This window comes from Eupeodes corollae, chromosome 2 (assembly GCF_945859685.1).
Source record: "Eupeodes corollae chromosome 2, idEupCoro1.1, whole genome shotgun sequence".
Lineage (NCBI taxonomy): Eukaryota > Metazoa > Arthropoda > Insecta > Diptera > Syrphidae > Eupeodes > Eupeodes corollae.
The window spans coordinates 7,882,527-7,909,548 of NC_079148.1; the positions used below are offsets into that span (position 1 = coordinate 7,882,527).

Below are 27,022 nucleotides of genomic sequence, written 5' to 3' on the forward strand. Positions count from 1 at the left end.
GCCAAGAAACATTGATTTCTATTTTAAATTAGTTTTCAAAGTTTACTTTTCCATATACAAAACACGCAAAAATGGTTGATTTTGACATTTCTTCCCTGTTTTTTGCTCAGTGCTGCCATACTTGCTTTTTTTTAGGGACTTCTTTGATTTTAGTTCTCAAATGCAAAAAGTACTCTGTATATACCGTAACTCGCACCCGCACCAAATCCTATAGTGATTTCAAGCAGGGAGGTTGTAGAGCCCCCCCCTAATATACCTAGCTGTTAGTATGCCATGCGATCAATTCAATACAAAACTTGTTTTAGGCTCAAAAAATGAAATACAAGAAAAGTAGGGTTAAGTCCAAAAAAGCAAATATTTTTTTCTATGACTTGAACGTGTTCTATTGAGACCCCTACCTAACTGTAAAAAATTAAAAGGATATTCGTGCTGCAGTAATGGAAAGTCACCTGCTTTATATAAATAGTTTAAAAGAAAATTAAGCAAAAATCTTCTCAAAAAACACACTTTCTTGAAGAAATTTACCGGGCGTTATTGCTAAGGCAATTTGAGTGAACATGACATGGTTAGTGTCATCAAGCCATATTTTTTTTTATCATTTTTCATTAGTTTTATAATCTTTTGCTTATTAGTTTTTAAATCGTAAATTTTATTTTCCACTTGTTCAAAAAACAACTTGTTATTTCAGTTATACCTAATCGGTTGTTGTTTGACCTCATTTTGTTTTCAAATCTTGTGAAGGAGTGTTTAAAATTGAATTAAATATTTTTTTTTTATGTTGTTCATCGTTGTATGTATACCAATTAGAAGTTTGTTTTTGTTTAAATATTTTCTATGTTTTATTCTTATTTGTTCTAGAAAATAAAATCGTACAATTTCCGAAAAAGTTGTTTGATTCTTAGAAACGATTTTTGTTATTTTGAAAACTTAAAGCGGTGCAACAATAGTTAAGCTGTATTCACATGAGCGCGACTAACCAACGACGAATGAATTACAAAATGTGAGTTTATATACGTTTAAAAACATATTTCTACACAAATTCGATAGCAATAAAATTTCTCTTTGATTTATGATGCATACTTTTACTTTTCAATATCATATATTAATAAATTTAAGAAAAAAAATGTATTCGTCACGAAAAAAATGCATTTGATACGAACTGTCAAACTTTATTCGCGTTCCACATTATCTACATTCGCAACGAATAAAATAATCGTGCGTACTTAACCTAAACATATCATTCTTGTTTTTTTATTAAGGAAACATATTCTCCTTCAATTTTCCGATTTGCATTAAATGGATGCACATGAAAACTTTTTCTTGTTTCAAATATTAACAAGGGCACCAATAACTTTTTTTTAAACTAATATAGCTCCGACCGCATTTTCTTAATCGTTTGTTTCAAAAAAACACAATAATGATAAACACAAAAAAAAAACGGCTCAACTTTCCATTACCGCATCACGAATTTCGACTCTCGTTTTTTTTATTTGATAGATATGTGCAAATAAATATAAACTATAGCAATATTAGAGCGAGGAAACATTTATTTCTATTTTTAATTAATTTTTGAAGTTTACTTTTTTACATACAAAACATGATAAAATGGCTGATTTTGACATTTATTCACTGTTTTTTGTTCAGTGCTGCCATACTTGACAGCATGCCTCCCCTTACATACCTAGCTGTTAGTAAGCCGTGCTAGCAATTCAAAAAATCTTCAAAAAATGAAATATAAAAATAAGTAGGGTTAAGTCCGAAAAAGAAAATATTTTTTTCTATGACTTAATTGTGTTTCCTCGCTTTAATATTTAAAACATGTTCTATTGAGACCCCTACCTAACTGCAAACAAAAAATCAGAACGAAATTCGTGCTGCGGTAATGGATAGTCGCCCCAAAAAACAAAGTCAAACTTCATTCGCGACGAATTAAAATCTCTCATGTGAAAGAAATGTCAAAATCGACGAATATTCGTTTATTCGTTGGTCGTGCTCATGTGAATAGTGCTTTAGTCCCTCGTGCGCAAAGCACCAAAAGTTCTAATGAAAACTATAAATGATGTAGGCGATGCCTTATGAGAGTGGATTGTAGCTGCTCGAAGGAGAAAACAAAATAACAAATAACCACCAACACAGCTATACATTTCAATTTAACTTCCACTTCCATTCCAGTACCCAAATCTTCTCATGTTTTTTAATGCAAATTCAAAATTATTTATTATATCTATATAACTTTCAAAAACAATGAATAAAATGTAAACAATTTTGAATAAAGCAATGAATATTCTTTGCCCATTCCATCCCAAAAAAAACTCCACCCCCCCAATTCTCTTTTATTATGTTCTTCAATCAGCAATTCAGCTATACCAATGCCTCAATAGACCACACACACATTCAACCATCAACAAAATCATATGGCGTTGAACTTGACAAATTCAGCTATCTAAACATGTAGCTGAATAGAAATGACGAAGAATATTTTGGCGCTGTTCGCATACAACGTATTTTCCAAGGAACCCAGTGGAGCTGCGGCGTTTACCCGTATTCGATCGCAGCACAAAACATTCAATCCACTCAACACATACACGAACGACGTATATCTCGTGCCTTCTGCTTCTGCTTCTCGTCACCGTCGCCGTTGCCTTGCCGCGCCGTGCCCCGTCGTGGTTCTTGTATCGTACTCGTCGTAGTCGTTGCTGCTTGCTGTATGCTGTCGCTGTCGTCGTTCACGTTTGTTCGTTTCGTTCGTTCGTTGTTCGTTCGTCTTCTCCTCCGTTCCGTCATCCGTCGTCGTCGTGTGGTGTGTGCGGGTACAAAATGGCTGAACACCAACTGCGATTGAAGTCGTCGTGAAGGATTTTTCTCATGTGTCACACACAAGTCATAATAGCTCCGCATAGAAAATTTAAAAATTTTCTTTAAAATTATTCATAAATTCCCAAATAACGGGAAAATTCAATCAAATATAATTAATCAAACAAAAGTGCATGCATTATATTAATTAAATTACTTTGGACCAATCGCAATCGCATCAAATCAAAACAACAAAGGTGAATCTTTAACCAAAAAAAAAATTAAAATTTGTGAAAATTGAAATTCAGTTCATCATATTTTTGAAATTAAAATTGTAATTTTTAGCTGCTTGTTTTTCTTTTTTTGTCTCTTATTTAATATTCTTAAGCAGTTATTTGAGAATTTGAATTTCTTTTATTATTATTTCCCTTCTCCCCTACTTCTTAAAAAAAAAATAAAATAAAAATCTTATTAATAAAAATTACAAAATTTTGAAAATAGTTTCAAATTATTTAAAAAAAAAAAAGTAAAAAAAAATCTGCCCTGTTCTAATTTTGTGTTTTACTTCTACGACCAACAAAAAGAAAGAAGAAAAAAGTCGCAAAAAAGAAATAAAAAACTTGAACTTGTGCTTCCCTTGTTCATCTTCAAGACTGCGCTGCGCTGCGGCGTGTGAATGTGAAACGGTGAGTTAAATTTATTAAAAATAACTGCTCCAGAAACACAAACCAAACCAGAAAAATCAAATGAAAGAAAATTCCTATTTTGCAAAATATTTGGAGGAAAAAGCTCTCCAAATAAAGGAGAAACACATTTTTTGGGTTTTTTTTCTTTCTTTTGTTCGTCGTTGTCTGTGTCTGTCGTTCTCGTTGGTCTTCGTTTCGTTTTCGTTGGTTTTGTTCATTTTGTCTCTTCTCTTGGAGTAAAAAAAAAATAATAATTTTATTTTCTTCGTTCATCGATAACTTTTCCCTTTTTATTTCTTTTTTCTTGAAATTCAAATGAGTGTGTTTTTCTGTTTTGTGTTGCTTTATTCAGCTATAAGAGAATGCTTAAGAGCAAGTGAGACGGCATATATATATAATATTTCATATCGTTCAGCACCACATGCTTTGACCGAACGAAAATAAAACAACAACAAAAATATTTTGCGGAAATTTATGACGACAAAATAAATCGTTTCGTTCATCTTCTTTTGTGCGAAGCGAATTGAATTTTGAAAAGTCAAAAATGTGGTTTTATTTTTGTGGAGTGATTTTCAAAAAACTTTTGTTGAGAACAAAAACAATGAGATTGCAATTTATTTGACCCCAAGCAAAAAAATAGAAATTAACTAAGAAGTTTGATTCAAAACGAATCAAGGGTTAGTACGCATTTCTGGGAGATCATGAAAGAATCGGAAAAAGAAAACTTTTTTGTTCTTTTAAATTTGGAATTAAAAATAAAAACAAAATATACAAAGTTGCGTAAAAAAAAGTAATATGAAAGTTTTTCTTTTTTACATATCGCACGCTTATATCGCATATAAAGAATAATGCGTTTTTCTACAAATCTTCTATCTCACTTTTGCCAATATAATATGACAGAGAAGAACATACTATAGACACCACACAGCTGATTGAGTATTTTCTTGGTTCTTCGTATCCCCGTTCACATTACCTCTAGTTGTATATTACAAAAAGAAAACAGGGTGGTTGGGTTCAAATGAGAAGAACGAACACACAAAACAAAAATCATGCGCAGCAGGCCGCACATATGGGAATGGGAATTGGGAAGAAGTAAGCAATTTTTTTTCGAGATATGTATAAAAGCTACAATAAAAATATAGGAGATTGCTTGTGAATTTTGCGTCTCTCCATGTACACTCTACGTGATGCTATTTAGGACAAGTGGTTTGACAAAGGAGTTTTTGTTTGGTTTATCAAAAAAAAAAGGGGTGGCTATGCTATGAGAGAAGTAGATACCCTACCCACCTATATAATATGTATATTTTTTGTATAAAAGAAATAGGAGTACGAAAATTTAAATAATTTTGTCAAAATAAGGGTTTGAAATTTGAATTATGAATTTTTCTTTTTTCTGAGACTATTGACTTTGGTATTTGTTTCTAAGCTCCCAAAAAATTGCAATCTATTGTTATTCGGTGGATATAGGTAATAGGAAATAATGCATAATCGTAATCGTAAGCGATGAGAGGATAATGTGGCTTGGTTAGATTGATTTAATTAGGTTTTTTTAAATTTCAATACATACATACATATATACCTATAGCTTCCTAAGTTATCTCAAAATAGAACTTATAGACACAGGTACTTAGTTAGAGGACGATAATTATAATATATGTACATAGACGTTACATTTAGTTATGTTGTATGAATGGTACTTTTCACTTCACTTAAATCTTCCTGAAGGACGTAATACCTATCTATCTATTTTCCTGTTTTAATAGGAAGACATATACATATGTATATATATTTTCTCTATTATACTAAAATAAGTAAATAAATCCTTGTTATCTAATAAAATGCATACCTAGGTTATTCTAAAATAATTGAAATAGATGAAGCTGGTAAACTTCTTTAGAGGTTAATAGTAATCCAAGTTCATTTAATTCTTTACCTATATAAATTTGTCGGTTAAATACCTACATTTTGTATATACCTATGTATATAGTCTTATGTGCAGCATGCATCATTTTTTGAAATTTATCACATTATTACACATTATTATTAAATAACATTAAAGTTTATATAGGTAGGTACCTACTTATTGTTTTTCATTGTTTGCATGAATCACCTTTTGAATCATGGCTTAATTTCATAACAAAAACATTAAAAGGGAACAAAATGCAATTAAATCTATATGTATCATACCTATGTAGGTATCCACGACAACTTTAATGGTTCTTCCAAGGATCATACGTGGGTGAAACTTGGGACAAAAGAAAACAAGGTATACCCATGTAACTACCTATTGTGAATCATTGATTCAAAGATGCTCTTTGTAAAAATTCGTACCATTATGTAAAAGTTGTAGATATGATTGGGACTTTGTGGATGAAAACTTATACGATGAAAGTAGATATATCTACATACACATGTTTGTACATAGATACTTTTATTGTGTCTTAACACATATTGGAAATTTTATTACTAGATAATCGTAGATAAGGTTTGACCTTGACAATCTACTTAATGTGATTGTATGAATATGTCCTGAAGGCACCTTTTGTAGTGTTGATTTAAAAACTAATAAAATATTTATTAAAATATAGAAGCAAAAATTAAAATAAAATATTGAATGTGTATGTATTTTTTAGTAGACCTTGCTTTTTTGTAATTTTAAACACATTCTTATTCAGTCTCAAAGGTCCGCCTACCAAAGTTGTTAAGATTTAAGTTAGTTGGTGACTGCTTTCCGTTAAATCAAATGGAATCAGCTACATTTTTTAAGTTAACGCTCCAGGCAGGGACGGATTTATAGGTCCAGAGGGCTCGGGTCAATAAAGAAGCGTGGGCACTATCGTCCCAAATTTTTTTCACTCGAGTTTTTCAATAAATAATTTATTGTGAAACCAAGGAGATTCCTTTAGTATTGAACAAACACATATAAAGATAAGCGGAAAAAAGAATTATCTAAAATTAAATTTTAGGGTTAACGATCGGAATCTTTCGAGCATATTTCGCAGAAAAATCGTTGATCCAGTTCTCGCAGTAAATCGCTTTCAATGCTAAGGAGAGAAAGCTTCGATAGACCGTTGTGTTTCATCGTGATTCGAAGCCTATTTTTTATAATTTTCATTTTTGAAAATGAGCGCTTGCCAGTGGAATTTGTTACCATCAAAACCAAATACATTCTCAATGAAATTGAATTATAGGTTTGGGAAAGTAGCTCTGAAATTTTGATTTTTGAGAATTTGGTAGTAAAATAGTTCCGGCGATTGATCTGTTCCATAGTGCTTTTCCTTTTTGTATAAGTCAATCAAAGACACAAATTGAACCAACTCATCCAAGACAAGGATCTTAATCATCCGGATACACTTTCACCAATGCCTCTGTTCCATCTTCTCGGTGTGATTCAGGAATCCAAATCTCGAACGGCTTCATAGGCATGCAATCTTTCAGTAAGAGAAATGGATAATTGGCCAATCGCTGGGATGAAGGCGGATACTTAGTATTTTCCTTGTGTGACAGATTTACGTCTTGTGCTTTCCCGTAATCGAGATGATTCAACCTTATATTTCTCGTTCTGGTGTGGGTGCTAAAATGTACAAATGTACATATTCATCAGTATGGGATATTTTTTTGGCTGCTTCCTTGTATTTATCAAAATCATTTCGTTTGGATTCCACGAACGATTTCAATGATTCTAGTGCACGCATTGCTGATTCAAGAATCATTTTTGGGTCTTTCAACATCTTGTTTGTAGCGTTGAATCGCTCCAAGATATCGTCCCAAAATGTTGCAAACAAAGCGGTTTCGGGACACCTTTTTTTTGCTCTTTATTGGAAGATATGTTGGTTAGAGCTTCTTCGATTTTCGCATAGCCGTTGACTAAGGCTTTCGTAGTTTCAGCTCGACAAGACCAACGAGTACTGCCGAGCTTTTTCAAGAATAAAAACTGATCGCTTTTCTTCTCCGATAATTTTACAATCAGAATTCGGTGCCGCTCTGTACTGGCTGTGAAAAACGTGTACAAATTCTACACGAAATCAAAGAATTGAACAGCCGATGGACAATTTACCAATTAGTCAATGATAATTGATTTTTCCAAGAATTGAAGAACGCCGATTCTTCATATACAGCAATTAATTCATATAATTTATAAAAAAAAATTGTCGAAACACGGAATCGAATACCCAACCTCCGAGGTTGCGGACAAGTACCACCCCACTCAGCCATTAACCGATTGAGGTACTCCCTCAAGATGGGTAGGAATTGGAAGTGCTTCTTATCAGGACCATTTGAGATCCTGATATTTCGCTGATTGCCTGATTGGAATAAACAATTATAGATCAATGATTTTCTGTTATTTAAGATTAATATATTTAAATAATCATGTATGTATGTACAAAGTACTGTAGGCTGTAGGTAAAGGTAAATGAGTATAGAGTAAATAGTGTTTTTTAGTTCGAATTTGAAACAAAAATTTTCCGAAGTCTTTATTGTTGGGGCCCCCTAAATCCGACCCTGGCTCCAGGTTTCACTTTAGCTATTGAAATATAAGGCGCTATTAATGTTTATTTTAAAGTTAATTGATGAGCTGAATTGACTCAAAGTCAATTCTAATAGCTTTGTGAAAGCAGAACACCAAACTTGAACGTTTTTAACCGGGTATATCTCATTAATGTCTCTAATGTTTTTTTTTTTAAACCAATGAAATGTTCGTCTGCAAGTACAGCAGCGCTTTAACTCCTCCTGGAGCATAAGGCAGCAACAAGATCCTTTTATCCCGATTCACCGCAACAGGCCTCAGCTGTGGCCACGATTGAATACCTTGAGACCGAACCTCCTTCAAAGCTGATGACCTCCAAGATGTCTTTGGTCTTCCAAGGCGTCTATTATCCAGGGGATTCCATTGGACCGAATGTTTTGCTATATTGTCGTCTAGTTTCCTCAGTGTATGACATATCCAACGCCATTTCTATTGCATGATGTCTACGTCCAATTTTTTCTGTCCGGTCCTATTCGACAGCTCAACGTTAGAAATGGTTTGCGACCACGTGAACTTCATACTAGAGCACAGACAACGGTTAACGAAAGCTTGTAGTCTGCTAGAGATGTCAGAGCATTTCCATGTTTCAGAAGCATACAACAGCACTGATTTGACGTTGGATTCGAATAGTTCCACACAGGAGAAAGGATTCCAAATGCACTATGGGTTTTGTTTATTTTACTGTTAACATCCAGGTCCGTTCCGCCATCGAGAGCTATAAAACTTCCCAAATAATTAAACTGCTCGACCTCTATGCTTCTCTGCCTTAGAATAACTTGTGTGCTTTGGTCTTATTTGTGTTAATCCTCAAGCCAGCCAAGTCTCCATTTAATTGCAGTGACTGACACATCTTATTTAAACCTTCCGTTTCGTTAGCCATGAGACATATATCGTCAGCATAATCTATGTGGCTAAGCTTGTCAAACAGACTCAATTGGATACTGTGTCTTTCATTTGTACCCACCGTAGCAGTCATCACATCATCAATCGCCAGCAAAAACAGAATTGGTGACAAGACATCTCATTGTCTCACTCCTTGACGCACATCGAAGGAGTCGGAAAGCAGTGCAACACAAAACACCTTGCAATGTTGTACGATTCTTTAATAACAGCGACAATTTTCTCAGGGAGTCCTTGCGCAATAAGCGATCTCCAGATGCATTCACAATTGACCCCATCAAACGCCTCGATCCTGGACTTAATCCTCTCGACAATAATGGTTATAAAACCAAAGAGATAGTTTGCTATTAATTTGTTATTTATAGGAATAGAGCAAAATTTAAAAAATTCCACAATAAATGTCTGGATGATTTGCCCAAGTAGGTTCCTTTGTTCACCGGATTCTTATGATTGTTCTGCCATTCTTAGTTTACAAAATATTAGGTATTCATTTTTTATAAGACCTCCTCAAATTTTAAAATCGTCTAGCTATCCTAAAAATGAAATTAGAACATTGGAGTTGGTTGCATTTGTTTGTCCATTATTCATTCACAGTTCTTTTTTACAGAAATGTTCATAAACCAAAAATTAAACAATTAAGTCTACTTACTTCCCCAAACAGTAATTTTAAAATATTGGAAGGAATTGGAATCGTTGATTATGGATTTAACCAATAATTTTTGTTAGTCCATCTTTTGTTCGAAAGTTGTTCTAATTTTCATTTTTATAACACTTCTTAAAAAGATTGTTTACCCAAGACTCTGATTTCCAGCAACAAAAAATTGCTTTACACCATAATTTCTTTTTCATAGCAACTTACTTAAAAAGTTACTTACTATTAAAAGTTCCCTCAAATTCCCAAAAATCAACTTACAACTTTGGTGTTGGTTTGAATTTATTTTAGTCTGTTTGAGAGTAGAAAATGTCTCAGTAATAGAAAGATCGCCTTTTTTTCAGTTCTATCCAAAAGACTCAATCATATTATTGGAACACCAGTTCACATAAAATCTAAACACTCATAGCGTTTTTGGAAATGAAAATGTGTGATCACTCCACAAGAGATGGACATACCTAGAACTGAAATCTTTTCATTCTCCTCGATGCAAGTATGTCCATGGACATTGGCATTAGGGGAGGGTTATACTTTTGTATTGGGTTTTTGAAGCATTCAATTCTTATCGGGTGTAGAATTTAATGCTTCCCCATTGAAAAATACTGTCAAGATCAGAATATAATGAGCTTGCCATTGGTAGTCAACATCCAAAGACAAGAATGAGAAAATGAAAAGCTGAAGGTACTGTTTGTCATCAGCGAAACACAATTAATTGGGTTAGAAGTTTTAGACAAAATATCATTCATAAAAATAAAAAGAAACGGAACCCTGGGTAACCCCAATTCTTATTTTGTGAATATGTATCAGATTTCAACCTGTCCAATACTACTTGAACTGGTACGGTCCGAGAATTACCCAATAAAGGAGAGATTTTTCAATATCGAAATGCATTTTAAAATTTTAGGATATTTTAGAAGTCAAATGACTTAAATACAATCACTTACAGCCCTATTCTTCTATTCACGTGGATCGTATATTCGATTCACCTATTCGATTCCCTTTCACACTGCCTTTGCATTCTGCTATCCATGCATCGGGTGAACTACATTATCCCAAACCAATTTGACATTCAAGTAAACAGCTGTTCATGTGAAAATCTTGGAAATGTTGAATAAATTGTTTTGATTCATACAAAAATTAAGTTTTATCAATCCATCTTAACAGAATAATTTGTGTAATTTTTGGAAATGGGCAGTATTCGACTTTTTATTTCAATTGTAAGCATAGGAATAAAAGAATCCTCACACAGAGTGCTTCGGAGAAATGTTAAAACGTGTCTTCCTTCCCCTAAAAATGTTAACATTCTTTTATTTATAAAACCAATATTCTAAATTTAGCAACAAATTAGACATCAAATGAAACATTAGCTGCATTTCATATGCTGATCTGAGTTGTATAGAATAAATGCTTTCACGTGAATAGAAGACCGACTTTACCGACATACACATATTTACTTCAAATGAATAGCAGAATAATGATTAGTGACAATTCAAGAAAATTCCCCTCCCGATGAATAGCAGAAAAGGCCTGTAAAAGACTTTGATCTTTAAAACTCTGGTAACTAATATATGTAAAAAGATTTGAATTAAATAGAAAACGCCGTTTTTAGTCTTTTGATAGTTATATTTTTATTGACTCGTAAAGTAGGTACATAGGATAGGGTTATGTATGGAATAACACATCGGACAAATGGCCTCCACGGCTTTGCATGCACATGCGCACTCTTTTGTTGAAATTGTCCATGACCATTCTGCATAAATGTGGCTGAATTTCGTTGATGCAGCGTTGAATCTCCTCCTTTAATGCCCGTGTGGTTGTGGGCTTGTTGACATAGACTTGTGATTTCAAATAACCCCATAAAAAGAAGTCTAATGGTGTTAAATCACACGATCTAGGAGGCCAATTTTGATCACCGAAACGAGAGAGTACACGACCTGGAAATGTCTCATGCAGTAATTGAATTGTTTCACGGGCTGTATGACATGTGGCACCGTCTTGTTGAAACCACATATTGAACACATCAATATCATCCAATTTTGGCAGAAAGAACTGTGTAATCATGTCGCGATATCGAGCACCAGTAACAGTCACTGCTTGACTAGCATCATTTTCAAAAATATATGGCCCAATTATGCCTCCAGCCCAAAATCCACACCATACAGTCACGCGTTGTGGATGCATTTGTTTTTCGACAATCACATGTGGGTTCTCCGAGTCCCAAATGCGATAATTTTGGCGATTGACAAAGCCATCAAGATGAAAATGTGCTTCATCGCTTAGGATTATTTTGCTCGAAAAATCAGGGTCCATTTGTTGATGTTCAATAATCCATTCAACGAACTCTCTTCTCTGTTGTTCTATCGTGTAACGCTCCATTTTTAATAACCCTATACTGTTAGCTGTCAAATTGCTTTTTTTCAGGGTTGCCAACACTTCACTGCACAGATGGCGGCAAATTCAAATCTTGCGTTAATTATGGGACACCCTTTACTTTTGGCCATTGACTTGATTCATTGTCATTAATCCTGCATTTATTTTGTTCTATGTATGTATTTGTATCCATTTTACAATCAAAATTTCTTTTACTGTTTATGTTTTCTTTTAGATTCACGACCATTGTATCGTTGTTCTTACTGAATACCTTCTTTAATTCGAAATTCTATTAGCTTTAAAAATAGTATATATTTGCATAGTAATATGTTACATCATACTCAAAATCCGTTGATATTTACATACATGGATAACAACTTTTGCTTTTCATTGTTGTCAATTTTTGAGTTCCATTGTAAAAAGTTAATAGCTTCTAAATACCTACTACAACGCATGTCGTTTAGAATTCTGGCATAACAACAATATTATTAAAAGTTGAATTAAACCTCTTTCAAAATCACTTAAACTGCGTGAATCATTTAGTATAACGCATGTAATGCACGTGCGCATTATTTACAAAAAGAAATACTAACTTGAAATTTATTCATCAACTTTAAATTTGACTAAAACACAACCTAGCCACACGACTTTCAATTGTTTTTTTAGGCAGGTAAATCATAAAAAGGCATGTAGATTGACAACTACTCTAAACATTGTTCTTTTAGAAGATTCAAGCTTATGTACACTATCTCAATGCTCCGTGTGTATATTAGTGATTGAATGTTCTTTATCATTTATGACCTTCCTGCTTCCTGCTTCAATAGTATAAACAAAAAACAGCTTATAAGTTGGAAGTTTAAGATGCAGCCATAAAGCATGTTACAACATTGATTTGAAAATCATTTGATACACTGTAATGCATATACAAATTCCTACATGCATATAATAATATATACCTATTTATATTCACACAAGACGAAACAATATTCTCTTCTTATCTTTGAATTCTTGAGAAAAATAATAAGCTAAATTATAAAAAATATATTATTCACTTTTGTTTTTTTTTTTAATTATTTTTCTATACTCGTTCTTCAAAGATTTGTGTGCTATGTTAGAAACAATGCAACACACAATAAATTATGCCCTGAACTAAAGCAGAAAAGACTGTGCTAAATATTTAAATTGGTTTACAATATATTCTTGAATTTATTTTAAAATATACAAATATATTTTTAGCTCCCTGCTGTTAACCATCAATCAAAGTTAAACACTCTTGAATCTTCTATAAACGATATACCTAGGTACAAATTGTGTGTATAATTTGTATAGGTATTCGATGAAACAGGGTTCATTGGTGTCACCCTGTACATTGCGCACTTTATTATTATCATCCGTCGAACTATACCTAGGTTCTTGTTTAAAAAATAATAATCAAATATACTATATACCTATCTACTACGTACTGGTCTATCCGTTTAGTATTTAGCGACGAGGCTTGTACACGCTCGTGTGCTTTCGGTTTGGGTAGAGAAGAAATAAAAAGTATGCACCAACAACAAGAACAAAAAAAGCAACAAAATACAATTGAGCTTGTGCATGATTTCCCTTTATAAGCCTTCAAGTGAGTATACGAGTATAGTACTATTTTGTTTTGTTCTATCTCTACGAAACGCTTTTCATGCTTAATAAAGTGTGTACTGGTTGCTCACCTAGGCTCTTTTCAATTTCGTCCCACCACCCTAGAATGATTTTACATTATAGTTTTTTTTTGTTCTTTTGTGGAACTTAATGTCGATAAATTTAATTCAATTTTTATATATTAAACTTTTTCTGGTTTTATTTTAATTTTCTATTTATTCAGTTAGATTTCATCTTTTTGTACTTATGTACATAAAATTTGTTTATTTGCTATAAATGGGTGTTAAAATATTAGATAAGCCTCACTATTGTGGGACACCAAATGAAAATTCGAGCACAATTCAAATACCTAGATAGGCTTATCACTACCTTTAGGGTACAACTTGTTCAAAATTTATATTTTAATTTTTGGGGTGTGTTCCCTGAATGAGAGTGTCGGTAGCTGAAATATAATTTAATGGAGAGCTAAACATTTTAGATAAGGGACAAAATAATGATATTACGGCAGGCATGATTCAAAGATATGCAAAGCTTTACCCTTTTGTATTCGAAGGTGGAAGCTATTCAAAAAATTTCAAAGTTATCCGATGTAATAATGATTTTTCGTAAGGAGACCAATCGTAAAGTGTTTAGAATAATGGTGTTTAGAAGACTCGGCTAAGGATGACGTGTTAACTAAGTCAAAATGGAACTTGGCATTGCGACAAATAGTAATTGTTTGACTTTAGTTAAGGAAAAGCATACCTACATATTGCGTTATATGACTGTTAAGATTAAAAACTTTAAATATAAATATTTGTTTATTCAAGGAACAACATGGGATAACGTTGCATTTTATCTTGAAGAAAAAAGTCCTACGAGTACCGTCTTTTGTATTTAAATGAAACGCATGATTTTATTCGAGTCTGTAAAGATTTTATTCGGCTTGGAGATGTAAGTTTAAGTTGTTACAAAGACAACCCCACTAAGGAAAAGCAGAATAAGTTCAGACAAGCTAGAAAGACCTGCAACAGTTATACTTGATGAAACAAATTTTTATATGACAAGAAACTACGTCAAAAAATACTAATATTTCCCAAATGTAGTACAAACCTCTCATCATTTGTGAAAAATGTGCGTAAAACAACGTCATCCTCGGTTCAAAAGCTCGTTCTTCTTTGCACTTCTACTTGTGCAAGATTACTGAAATATCTTGACATACACTTCTTGATAGAAAACAGCATTGTCTTATAACTATCGTCCGATTGCACTTAAATCCCTTTTTTCCGAGGTTATGGAAACGATGATTAATTATCAGCTTAGGAAATGTCTCAGGCATCCCAGAACAACTAATTGCTATTATTAAAGCAACATATGATGGATCCAAGTGTCACGTTCTGCACGATGGTAGGTTGTCAGATGATTTTGAAATCCGAAGCGGAGTCAGGCAGGGCTGTATTCTTTCGCCAATATTGTTTTTGTTAGTGATAAGCGATGTACTGCGCTCAGCTCTGTCAGATTGCGGAGGGATCCAATGGACTATGACATCCTATTTAAAATCACTTGGATTACGCGGACAATGTTCTCTTACTCTCTCATAGGATCATGCGCTTACTCTCTTATAGGATCATGGATCTCCATTTAATGACAGCAAGTGTGGAGAGAAAAGCAGGAGTTGTGGGGCTGAAAATTAATTCCGACAAAACAAAAATGACCAGCCTCGGAACCCGACCATCCTCTCAAATAAATATTTTCTCGCAAACGGTGGAAAAAGTGGAGAGCTTTCAATACCTTGGAAGTAACGTTTCCATCGAAGGCGGAACTGAACGAGACTTCATCCAACCCAAAGCTTCGTTCGGTATGCTTTCGAAAATTTGGAGGAATAACTCTATTAGCTTTAGAACAAAGCTACGACTGTTTCGCACAAATGTCGAATCTGTACTTCTTTATGGCACTTGGAAGATTACTTCAGCCATAGCAAGAAAGCTGCAAACGTTCATGAATAGATGTCTTCGTAACATCCTAAGGATTTTCTGGCCAAACCGCGTATAAAATGAGGTCCTTTATAGAAAGGCAGGTCAGGAACCTATAGAATCTATAATACGAAGACGTAAGTGGCAATGGATTGGACATACGCTTGCAGGCCAAGCAATTCAGTGAAATCCGCTCACACAAGAAGGAAGAAGAGCTGGACGACCGAAAAGCACATGGCGCTGGACGGTAAAGGCGGAATCAGCGTCACTATGCAAGAGTTGAAGGGAGTTGAAACACATCTCCGGAAACCGTACACGATGGCGCGTAGGCGTAGTAGAGGCCCTATGCCCCTTAAGGGGTTCCCAACAGACTTAACAAGTCTGAGGACCTAAGTAGGAAATGTCTCGAAGATAGAAAGCTTTTTAATAACGAACGCAGTATGGCTTTCGCAGCAATAAGTCCACCGGATAGTTAAACAAACCATATTTGTAAGATAATTGCAATTGATGTTTCAAAAGTATTTCAAAGAATTTCGCACTAAGCTCTCTTATCGAAAATGCTTGCTTTTGGTATTGATGAATCCTTTTTTATCGTAAGATTAGAATCTACTTTTCTAAAATACATGCCCTGGAGGACGGCTTCGTCTTTTCTTCGACTCTTCCTTATATCCATAAACGAACTCTTGTCAGCCACTTCTAACCTATTTAACTGTTTCGCTAACGACAGTACCCTCAGCTTTTCATATCCGTTTCTAGATTCATACCCTTGTCCATTGGATGTGGAACTTCAACGGCAGCGTATGATAAGATCATTAAATTTCGATTTAAACAGAATTGTCCAATGCTTAAGTATTTACCGTGTAAAACTTAATGCTTCAAAATCTCAATTCCATTTCTTGTCGTTAAAGCATAACCCATTCCCGATGGAACTATCCATGAGTGGCGCTTGTATCCAGGAAACTAATCACAGATCATCTCTAATGGAATGATCAAGTATTCATCATTCCCAAAAACACTTCTAGGTGCTTAGGATTTCTTCGGCCGTGTAAGAAATTGGCATCCCTTCTGATCTTTATGTAATTTACAAAGCCTTCATTCGTCCAAAACTTAAATATAACTCACATATCTTGGCAGGTGCACCGTAAGCAAGTTAAAGTTCTTGTTTTAGGGGATAGAATAAACTCAAAAAAAGGATTTTTCTGAGATTCTTCTTTAAAACGCACATCGAGAATGTGGATTGCTTTATCGAATTCTGTTTTTTATTCTACTCATAATGTTCAAAACTTTAAGGCCAACCAATTTCATAAGCTCGCTTTAACTTAAAACAAGCTAAGGCAATTAATAAGAATGTCCCCTTCAGTGTGTGTAAATTATTAAACAAAAATGATTGGTTTAGAAGATAAAAACACACCACCATTGAGTGGAAGCTACATCCATCCAGCTTAGCATTTTTGAGTGTGAAGCTTTTATTACAAAATTGACTCTAATAGGTTTTTAGGACAAATTTTTAATACACAAAAGAAGAAGGTGGTTAGTCTTAATTTCTGCGCATGCCACAAGAATTCTCGTGAATTTTAATTTCAAATGCCTACTTAAATAAGCCATCACATGCCAATAAACAATTACATTACGATAATCATCTCGTCTTACTTTTGTAATGTTATGTTGCCAGTTCCCGAGGCAATAGGAACCTACATAACATACCTTTTATTTCGTTATTTCGTCTCTCCCAAATGTCACATCTTCAAAAAATTTAATGTTACTGACCTTATTTTTGGTGCTTTACTTTGTTTTTTTTTTTTTTTGTTTTTCTGCTGTTGGGTGCTCTCTTCACCCAACTATGACGCAATTTGATTCTACTAACAACAACAAAATCGACTAGCTATGCATTTTCTTTTTAAACATTTTTTTATTTTGTGCTTTTTGTGAACTATTATATTCAGTTTGTGTCATATCCATGAGTATGTAGCACATGTGTACATAATACACATGATAATGTATTTAAATCTATTTACGTATCTATCTGACATTAGTTTTATGTCAAGCTGGAAGGAAGGTGCAGTTGCCGGATTGGAGGGGTGAGAGGGGAGGTCTCGTAGGTAAAGACCTTGTAAACTCAACGCCACTGTTGTATAATTAAATGAATCTACTTGGTTGTGGTCGTTTCAAGTTTTATTTTTTTTATTCAATTCAGGAGATCAATTATCAAGTGTATACTCTTTTTATATAAATAAAAGTATATATATATTATTTATTTAGGTATGTACATATGTATGTATCATGCTATGGGATTCAAGATAGGTGAGGTGAATTTGAGTAATTGGTCTATTTTGAATAATATAACAATTATAAGAGATCGCTTTAATGGGTATAAAAACAAATACGGAATAATTTCTTTTGAGTGACTATTTGTAAAGTTTAAGAGTTTTAACTAAGTTATGTAATCCAATCGATTTACGTGTAAGCCAAACTACAAAACTTTATAAAGCTGGATACATATACATTATTTAACTTCAAGTTTTTACAAAATTGACAATTTTTACGATAATACAGGATAAGTATTCGTATTTGTATTTTATTCATTTCAAAAATCGCTTACAAGGTAGGACATGAGTCTTATAAAGTGTTGCAAGCCTTTATTTATTTCGGAATTTGAATAAAAATTATATACCTTAGAATTCTATTTATATATTTATAAAAAGAAAAGGAAATTTAACATCAATTATTTGCCGAATAGTTGAGAAGTAAAAATTTAAATCTACTTATGCTACTTGTTCTTAAAATCAGTGGCCATGATGATTGGAAACAAAATTATCAAGCCTAACGGCGCTGAACCTGATGAGTTCGAGAAATCTATTGCTCAAGCTCTATTGGAGCTCGAGATGAACTCCGAGTTGAAACCCCAATTGATCTTCACATTACCCGTGCTCGTGAAATCGAGTTCAACAACAAGAAAGCTGTCATCATCTATGTCCCAATTCCAAAGCAGAAGGTCCGTGAGATGGAGAAGAAATTCTCTGGCAAACATGTTGTGTTCATTGGCGAGCCTAAGATCTTACCTAAGCCAATAAGGAAATCAAGGAATCCTTTGAAACAAAAGAGGTCACGTTCCCGCACTCTTACCGCTGTGTACGATGCCATCCTCGAAGATTTGGTATTCCCCGATGAAATCGTCGGCAAGCGCAAAGCGTCAAGCTCAATGGGACACAATTGATTAAGGTGCACTTAGATAAGAACCAACAAACCACCATTGAACACAAAGTTGACACCTTCACTTCAGTGTACATGAAATTGACTGGACGAGATGTAACTTTCGAGTTCCCAGAAAACTACTTGTAATTTTTGTTTCAAGATTACGTTTTAAAACATTCAAAAACAGGAATTCTTCTCATAGCGATGGGCAGAGAATTCCAAAGGCGTACAATATGAATACAAAATTGACGCTCAGTATTTAGAAAATTGTATTGGGGTAATATTAAAGCAAAAGGACCTTGTTGAATGAGGGAAATTCAGCTTACCGTATAGATAATCAGAGAGCGAAAGTTTATTAAGCTGTCTAGGCTACGACCAGAAATCCGTACCGCAAAAATGGATATATAATGATAACGACGTTGATTATAAATATAGCGGGCAATATTGTTATAAGCAACTTTCAATTTGCGGCTAGTCACACAGTCTAGTTTACAAAACATTTCACACTCATAAATAACAGTTGGTAGTATAAGGGCCTTAGCAAGTAGCAGTTTAGTTTTGGTCGGGATGAAATTTCGAGTGACTTGAAGAAGGCGGAGACTTCCATACACTTTACCAATGGCACTGTTAAGATGGTCATAAAAAGTGAGAGTGCGATTGATTACTACTCATAGGTTTCTAGCAGTGCTAACATATTCAATGGATTCGTCGTCAAGTTTCAACAGGTTTAAACCCGATAGGTCAACGTTTTTGCGATAGATGGGGAGGGGTGTTGATTTGACAGGGTTAAGGCGGAGATCGTTCTTTTTTGACCACTGTGAAATGCGGAGCAGATCCTCGTTCATTAAAGCTACGGCATTATTTTTAGCCACAAAGATTCGACTTATCAGGAGCTGCACATCGTCAGCATAAAGATGAATTAAACAATGTTTAGCAACTTGTGGTAACTCATTTCTGTTAAGTGAGAAGAGGATTGGTCCAAGGATATATCCCTGTGGCACTCCACTCAAAACATTGAGAAATGTGGACGAGTATCCATTGGTCACCACGCATTGTTGCCTTGCGCTGATATACGAAAGAACAAGCTTACAGGACTCTAAAGAAAACTAAAAGTTAATTCGCAGCTTTCTACAAAGAATTTATTGGTTAACAGTATCAAACGCCTTTGAATAATCTAACAGTGTTTTTTTTTATTTTATCAAAATCTTAATGCTAGACAAAAATTCTTAAAAAAACTAGCGTAAATTTCAAAAACTAGCGTAAATTTCAAAAACTAGCGTAAATTTCAAAAACATACAAAAATATATTACTGGCTCTATGCGGGTGCTCTAAGTTAATCCATTATCTTATAATTACTGCCTTTCGGCCTAGGAACATTCTTATTTCATCAGTTACAAAAACTAAGGCGGATTTGTAGCTGTGCTTAGGTCGAAAACCAGACTGACAGGTACTTAACAGGTTGTTGATTGTAAGATATTTTTGGATCTTCCCCAGAATAGTTTTTTCAAACACCTTCCAAAGAGACGGTAGAATGGCAATCGGCCGAAATTCTGAAGCAGTACCTGTTTGTTTTTTGGGTATTGGAATAATCTTAGCCTTCTTCCATTCTGAAGGAAACTCGAAAGTAGTCAATATGCTGTTAAATATGTAGGTTATATAACGCAGTTTATATGGAAGCAGTAATCTCAAGAACTTAGGGTCCATTTAGATAAGTAGATGAAGGTATTTCTGTACATAGTTGACTAGATGTCCATGTTAAATGCAGTGAGTGCTTTGTAGTGGAAGTGGTAAGGTATATATGTATATCAATGTTTTTGAAGAACGGTCAATATAGAGTTCTGGCCTTGCCAACTGAGAAGTTCGTTTTTTTCACTGGATGGGTAGGGAGGGAGTTAATTGTTATGCCAGAGCTCTTGGTTCCAATTTCTGCCTGTTTGTTCTTTTCGCGGGTACTGCCTATTGTTTGAAATTAAAAAATCCTTCCTAGTTATTCTTGTAACGCAAGGTGCTTCTGAATAAAGCGTTCGCATTCGGCATACAAATTTGTGGCCCCTCAATTTCTGACATTGTTCACAAATAGTAATTGTCGATAGTTGAAAGATGTGAGTCACAAGTTCTCCACGAGACGTGGAGTGTTACTTTTTGTTTGTTTTGTAGCTAAACATAAGTATTTTGTGTGTTCCAAATTTCAATACAAAACCAAAACGGTGTGTTAAGCTTATGAGTGTGCCCCCAAGAAAAAAAAAGCTATGTGTAATCTAGAACTTGTCGCGTGTAATCAATGTATGTATACATACAATATACATAGAAGATAAATATAGGAAATTTTCAAACATTAACAAATATTTGATGGTTTATTTAAACAACTGGTTATCACATTCTTCGATTTTTCCTTCAAGATGTATGGGGTGTTTTTGTAAGAGCTTCAGAACTTTCAATTGGAATTCTATGGGATTTATTTTATTTTTTTAAATATGATTTTCTTTAGATATCTGCACCAACGGTTATCATATGTACATAGTACCAAAAGATCTGTGTGTATGGCGTCAGTGTGGGCTTGAATATTGGCTTCCAATAGTTCAAGATTTGCTGGTTTGTCGGCATAAACCATAACAAGTTATCAAGCGGCGTTAGGCTGGATGAAAAAGAGAAATAGTTAACAAGACCGCTTTTGACAAAACAAAAGTTGTCACCAAATTGATTTGTAGGACAAGTTGCACCGTTTCTTTGGAGTTACCAATTGTCGTCCACGGTTAGCTAATTAATTTTTGGCAAGAATGGATCGATATCCTCATTTTCATAGAAATAAGAACCGATGATGTATAAGGCCGGCGGCGCGTGTAAACCGCACAGTCAATTTTAATGTAATGATGATTCGTAATGGCTTGACAATTGTCTTCGCTCCATATACGGCACTTTTGCATTTTAACCAAAAATGAGCTTTATTACTTAATACCGTATAATGGATGTAGAGCTCTATGAACTTAGCGAAAAGATTAATTTCCACTAATTGGAATCGTTATTTGCGAAAAGATTTATGATAAACTAACAAATCTTACTAAACAAATAATGCAACAAAGTTTGATATTCTCTACTGTTAAACCATAGACAAAACCATCGAAACATTTCATGCAGGTAACAAAAAAACACCTTATACATATTTAACTTGTTATAGAAAATCAAAGGTATTAAAAGCAGCAATAGAAAGTGATTTTTTTTTTTCATAAATTGTTATAACATTTATTAACGTTCTTCACCAAACAAGCATAAAGTAGGTACATTTAAGCTTTTGCAAAATGATTGCGTTGGAGTATTCCACTAAAAAAATTAATTGTCAACCATGGAATTTGAAATAATAGACATTAAATTGAGCCATATTGTTTAAAAGAGTTTCATCTTAACCATGCGTTTGCAAATTTTTGGTTTACAACCTACAATCATTCATTTTGGTGTAGGTACACAATTAACTTTACGTTTGATGATAAATTGTTGTATTATTTGTTGCTTTATAATCCATTTTGTTTTATAGTTAATAACCTTGAAAAATAATCAAAAGATAGGTATACAATTAGATATTTTTATGTTTGTTTGAGTTTGTTTAGAGCTTAGAAGAATGAACTTTATCTTTTGACTTCGCTAAAGTTTACACAAACATTATTCATTTTTATTAAATACTAAGGAACAGGTAAAAAATATGTACAAATAACTTTCAATGAACTCTTTTCGTTTCGAAAAGTTATTTTATTTTTAATTGTACTCAAATCTAACAGTTTTGTTTAGTCATCAAATAAAAATAATGTTAAATTTGTTTTTTAAAAACACGAGTTTAATCTAACGTAATACAACTTTTAAGTGAATACCTACCTTGTTTGATAATGTACTCTTGACCAGTTTTTCTTTAAGATATTGTGTATTTAATAATTCCAATATATATATACATTTTTTACTTAAAATAGTAAATTAACAAAATAAAATAAATAAAGAATATGATAACTCAAAAAAAAAAAAACACTTCATTAATATTCGTATTTTTTTACATACTTATTTTAACTTTTTAATTAATCTTTCTTACCATTGATTTTAATATTTTGTTCTATACCCTTGATTGGATAAAACTCCGTCCAGTCGATTGGGTATATTTTTTATAATTTTTTCAATGCTAATTTTGCTCCATTCTTCTTTAAAACGTTGTTTGAGTGCACTTATTGACAAGATAAGGTTTTCGCGAACACGACGGTCCAGTTCATCCCACAAATTCTCGATTGGGTTAAGGTCTGGAGATTGTGAAGGTGTTTGGATAACTTTCGGACGGTTATACAGAAGCCATTCTCTTTCAACATGCGCCTTGTGCTTCGGGTCGTTGTCCTGGTAAAATTATAAATTACTTAAAATGCCCATTTTCTCAGCACTTTGCCTTAAATTTTCCTTAAGGATCCTTAAATACTATTCCTAATTCAATATACCGTCGATGAATAATAAATTTCCCATGCCTCTTGCCGAAATGCCTCCCTAACCACGATGTGCCAGCCTCCATGCTTCACTGTTGGCTTTGTTTTCCTGCTTTTAAGCTCTTCATTTGGATTGCGCCACACCATAACTCTCCAATCCGATTCAAAGAGATTGTACTTACTCTCGTCAGCAAATATTACATCATCCCACAAAGTTGCAGCCTTATTTTTGTGTTCCCTCGAAAATTTGATCCTAATTTGCCTGTTGCGCATATTGATAAATGGCTTTTTTTCGGGCAACATGACCATTCTAGCCATTTGTCTTGGTGGTTCGGCGTAGCGTTAATGCAGATATTTTTATTTTGCATTCTATTAATACTTCTTGCACAATTTTTGCTGCACTTAAACTAGGATCTGCTTCAATTTGTCTTACTATAAGTCGTTCTTCTTTCGTTGTTAAATTTTTTGGTTCACCCATCTGCTTCTTTGGTTTGATCCTTCCGTCTCTTTTATACATTCGATCAATATCACCGAGTGTTTGGCTTCATGTCTAAAATATCAGCAATTTTTTTTTTGTATTTTTCACCTTTTGAAGGCTTGCATTTTTTCCTTTGCATCATGATTAACTTTTTAAATAAAACCAAACGATCTTACACTAAATTGTTTTAAAAATGTATGCTAATATCTATTGAACACTTTATTTTAACGGTACTTTTGAATAGGCAAACTGTTAATTGGGGCAAATGTCAAACTCAGCAAAGAAAACAAAAAACAAATATTAATGAAGCGCTTACATGCGTCCTTTTTGCGTTGTTTGTTGTATATCTTAATGCAGTTAAGTGATTGCACCATTTTGTTTATTGAAATATTTAGGGAATAATATACTAGTTTATAAAATAACCGAATAATAAAACTAAATTCAATTTTTTCTACGAGAAAAACACAAAAAGTATGTTTATAAATAAAAAACGAATATTAATGACACCCACTGTATGTATATTTTATTAAGTAAACATTTACTAATATATTCAATAAATATAAAAATATTCACATTTGTTTTACAAAAAAAGTAATATACATATGCATATACAATTGGGAAACTAATTCTTTGTACAATAGTTTCTCTGACATAATATGTAAGCAATTGTTTAAATCTTCTTAAGACAGTTTCATTTTTTATTTCGAAAAGTAATTCATTAAATAATTTAAGTCCACGATGAAAAAACATATTTTGAGTTCTAGAATCTATAAAACTGAAGTCTAACTTCAAAATTCGATCTTAAGTAGTGCGGTTGGCTGTCTACCACGTAGGTCAGGCTTGATGTCAAGTTTTTAGGTGCTAGATCGTTTTTTAATTTGAACACGAACAGACAAGATAGCATCCAATTTATCCATGTATGCAAGCTACATTTAAGAATGGCTCTCATAGTTTTGTTTTGCAGAACTTGCAGTCGATTTATGTACTCATCATTTTTATATATATATATTTTTTTCGAATGCGTTTAAGAAAACCAATTTTTTTTGGAAATTTTTTTCCACGCATAAACCATATGATTATTAAAATTCAGGTTATGGTCTGGTATTACCCCTAAATATTTCATTTCTTTCACTTGTTCAATGGGTCTACCTTCAATCAATAAACTTGTATTGTCACTACTACTATCATGCATTTAGTCTTGTTTACATTAATTGTATGTTTGTTTAACTGAAGCCACTTAAACAGGGTTTTAAATCTTGTTTGATATCTTCCAAAATTTCAGATGTTATTTTACCAAATACGAACTTGAGAGCATCATCAGCAAACAAAGACATTTTAGAATTTCTTAAAACTTTAGAAATGTCATTAATGTACATATATCAGAAATAGTAATGGGCCAAGTATAGTTCCTTGAGGTACACCGAAATATGTATAAATTGTATTTGAAGTTGAATTATTTACACAGGTCTTTTGGGTTCTATCAATTAAGTACGATTTAAACCAATTAAGTTCACTGCCTTTAACACTATAATAAAGGCATTTTGACATCTTTTCCGCACCTTATAGCACGAACACAAAAAAGGTTACACAAATATAATGACAAAAAAAAAAACAAAATTTAAGCAAATCAATGTAACACCCCATTACAATAATTGCTATAAATCTAGAGTGGCGGAGAGTAAAATCGTTCTTAATTTAAATAAGCCAAAAATTTAATTTAAGCCATTAAATAATAAATTAATTAAAAAAAAATATATCCTTTCTTTTAAATGTCTTCTTCAAGGCATCGAGAGTTTTTGCATACTTTACTTACTGACTTAGGAATTAAATCTTTCTTAATTTATAGGTCACTAAACTCGCTTCAAATTAAACTAGAAAGTAATTTAAGCTTCTGCTACTCTGATTCACAGAAGTTCCTGCAAGCTTATGAGAGATTTCTTCATTTTCTTCCCACCAAACATTTTTCTGTCTGAAAATTTAAGGTTTAATTTGCTTTCGATCGTGGACAAAACCTTATTTATAGTACTGAAAAGTCATCTTTCCAACAAGCCAAAAGTCATCTTTCCAACAAGCTTCAGCTAGCTAAAACAGCACTGAACTCTACATGGAAATTCTGCATTAATTCGAGTACACTCAGTTTAAGTGCAAAGTATAAACTTCTTGATGCGACGTCTAAATCAGTCATGTTTTACGCTGATCTGGTTTGGGGTTACAAACAAAGTGAAGAAGTTGAAAAATTACTTAGAATTTCTCTCAAGAGATTGTTCAAACTTCCTTCGAACTGTCCATAGTATATGAAAGAAACGGGATTGTCGCCATTATTTACTGCAACTTTAAAGCTTCATTTTGATTATATAATGAAAGCAATTTCGCAGCCATCTAAAAGTCTGACTAGGCTTGTTGTAACGAATGCTATCTCTTCTAAATCTTTGTTTTACAAAAAGTGGCAACTTTTGGCAAGAAGATACAACCTGGATCTAAATGTTACGTTTGCTAATATGGATGCTTCGAGAGGGAATTTGTATGTTTTCATAAGGAGACTGGATGAGAAACTGAGAGAGGAGTTTAAAGAGCAAGCCCAGTCATCTCTTTATAGACGATATTACTGCAAACTTAATTACGACTTAAATGAATCCAATTTTTTTTTCGGAATGAAAATAGTACCTTCAACATATCAACCATTTTAAGAGCAAGAGAAGAACTGCTTAACTTGAATTTCAAACCATACAGGGATGATCTTCCTTTATTTTGCACTTTATGTTACCTTAGATGTATTCCATTTTATAGCAATATGGCCGGTTCTCAGTGAGATAAGAAGGTTTTCTTTTCGACAGCTTGAAAATAACATTAGAGAAAACAACAAATATTTTAAATGGATGTGAAGGATGGAAGCTGCTTGCCGCATTCTGTAAGGAATCTGCTAGCTACAGAGCCAAAATAATAGCAGAAGAATTTAAAAAAAAGTTTACCAAAAACAAAAAACACCCAACTCATTTATTTAAAAACAGAAATTGTTTCTTTAAAAAACGTATTATTATAGATTGTTTTAGAAAATATTATATAACTTGCCATCTGAGGTGACGGCCAAGGCCATACCGTAAAAGGATTGTACGCTAAATAACTAATATTAAATATGTTATCAAAATTACTTTAAAAGAAATAAATCTATCTATCTAGTATTGTGATGTCTAATGGATATCTAAGAACTAATGTTCTTATGATGGTCTAGCTACTGACTTCTTACTCGTGTCCTCTTTCAAAAAAAAAAAACTTTTGAGACTCCAAAGATTAGAAGGGAATTTAGGTGATCTGCCTAAAAAGTCCCTTTTTATCGTAGTTTTTCAAGGACGTTGTTTTCCTTTTGCTGCCATTTCGATGTGGAGCA

General features: G+C 33.3%; 1 protein-coding gene and 1 pseudogene across 7 annotated transcripts in view; both read left to right on the top strand.

Moving 5' to 3' along the window:
* Nucleotides 1–2,504: 2,504 nt before the first annotated feature.
* LOC129944212 (TATA box-binding protein-like 1) overlaps nucleotides 2,505–27,022 on the top strand; it is a 104,513-nt gene continuing 79,995 nt past the window's right edge. For 2 of the 7 annotated variants that reach the window (XM_056053503.1, XM_056053505.1), the window contains exons 1-2: nucleotides 2,505–3,050; nucleotides 3,378–3,479. The gene's annotated coding sequence lies outside the window, so the exon portion shown is untranslated. Of the gene's footprint in view, nucleotides 3,480–27,022 lie in introns of all 7 variants that reach the window. The other 5 variants (XM_056053500.1, XM_056053502.1, XM_056053504.1 and 2 more) reach the window with 3 other exon arrangements.
* On the top strand, nucleotides 18,291–18,902 carry LOC129944218 (40S ribosomal protein S7-like; annotated as a pseudogene).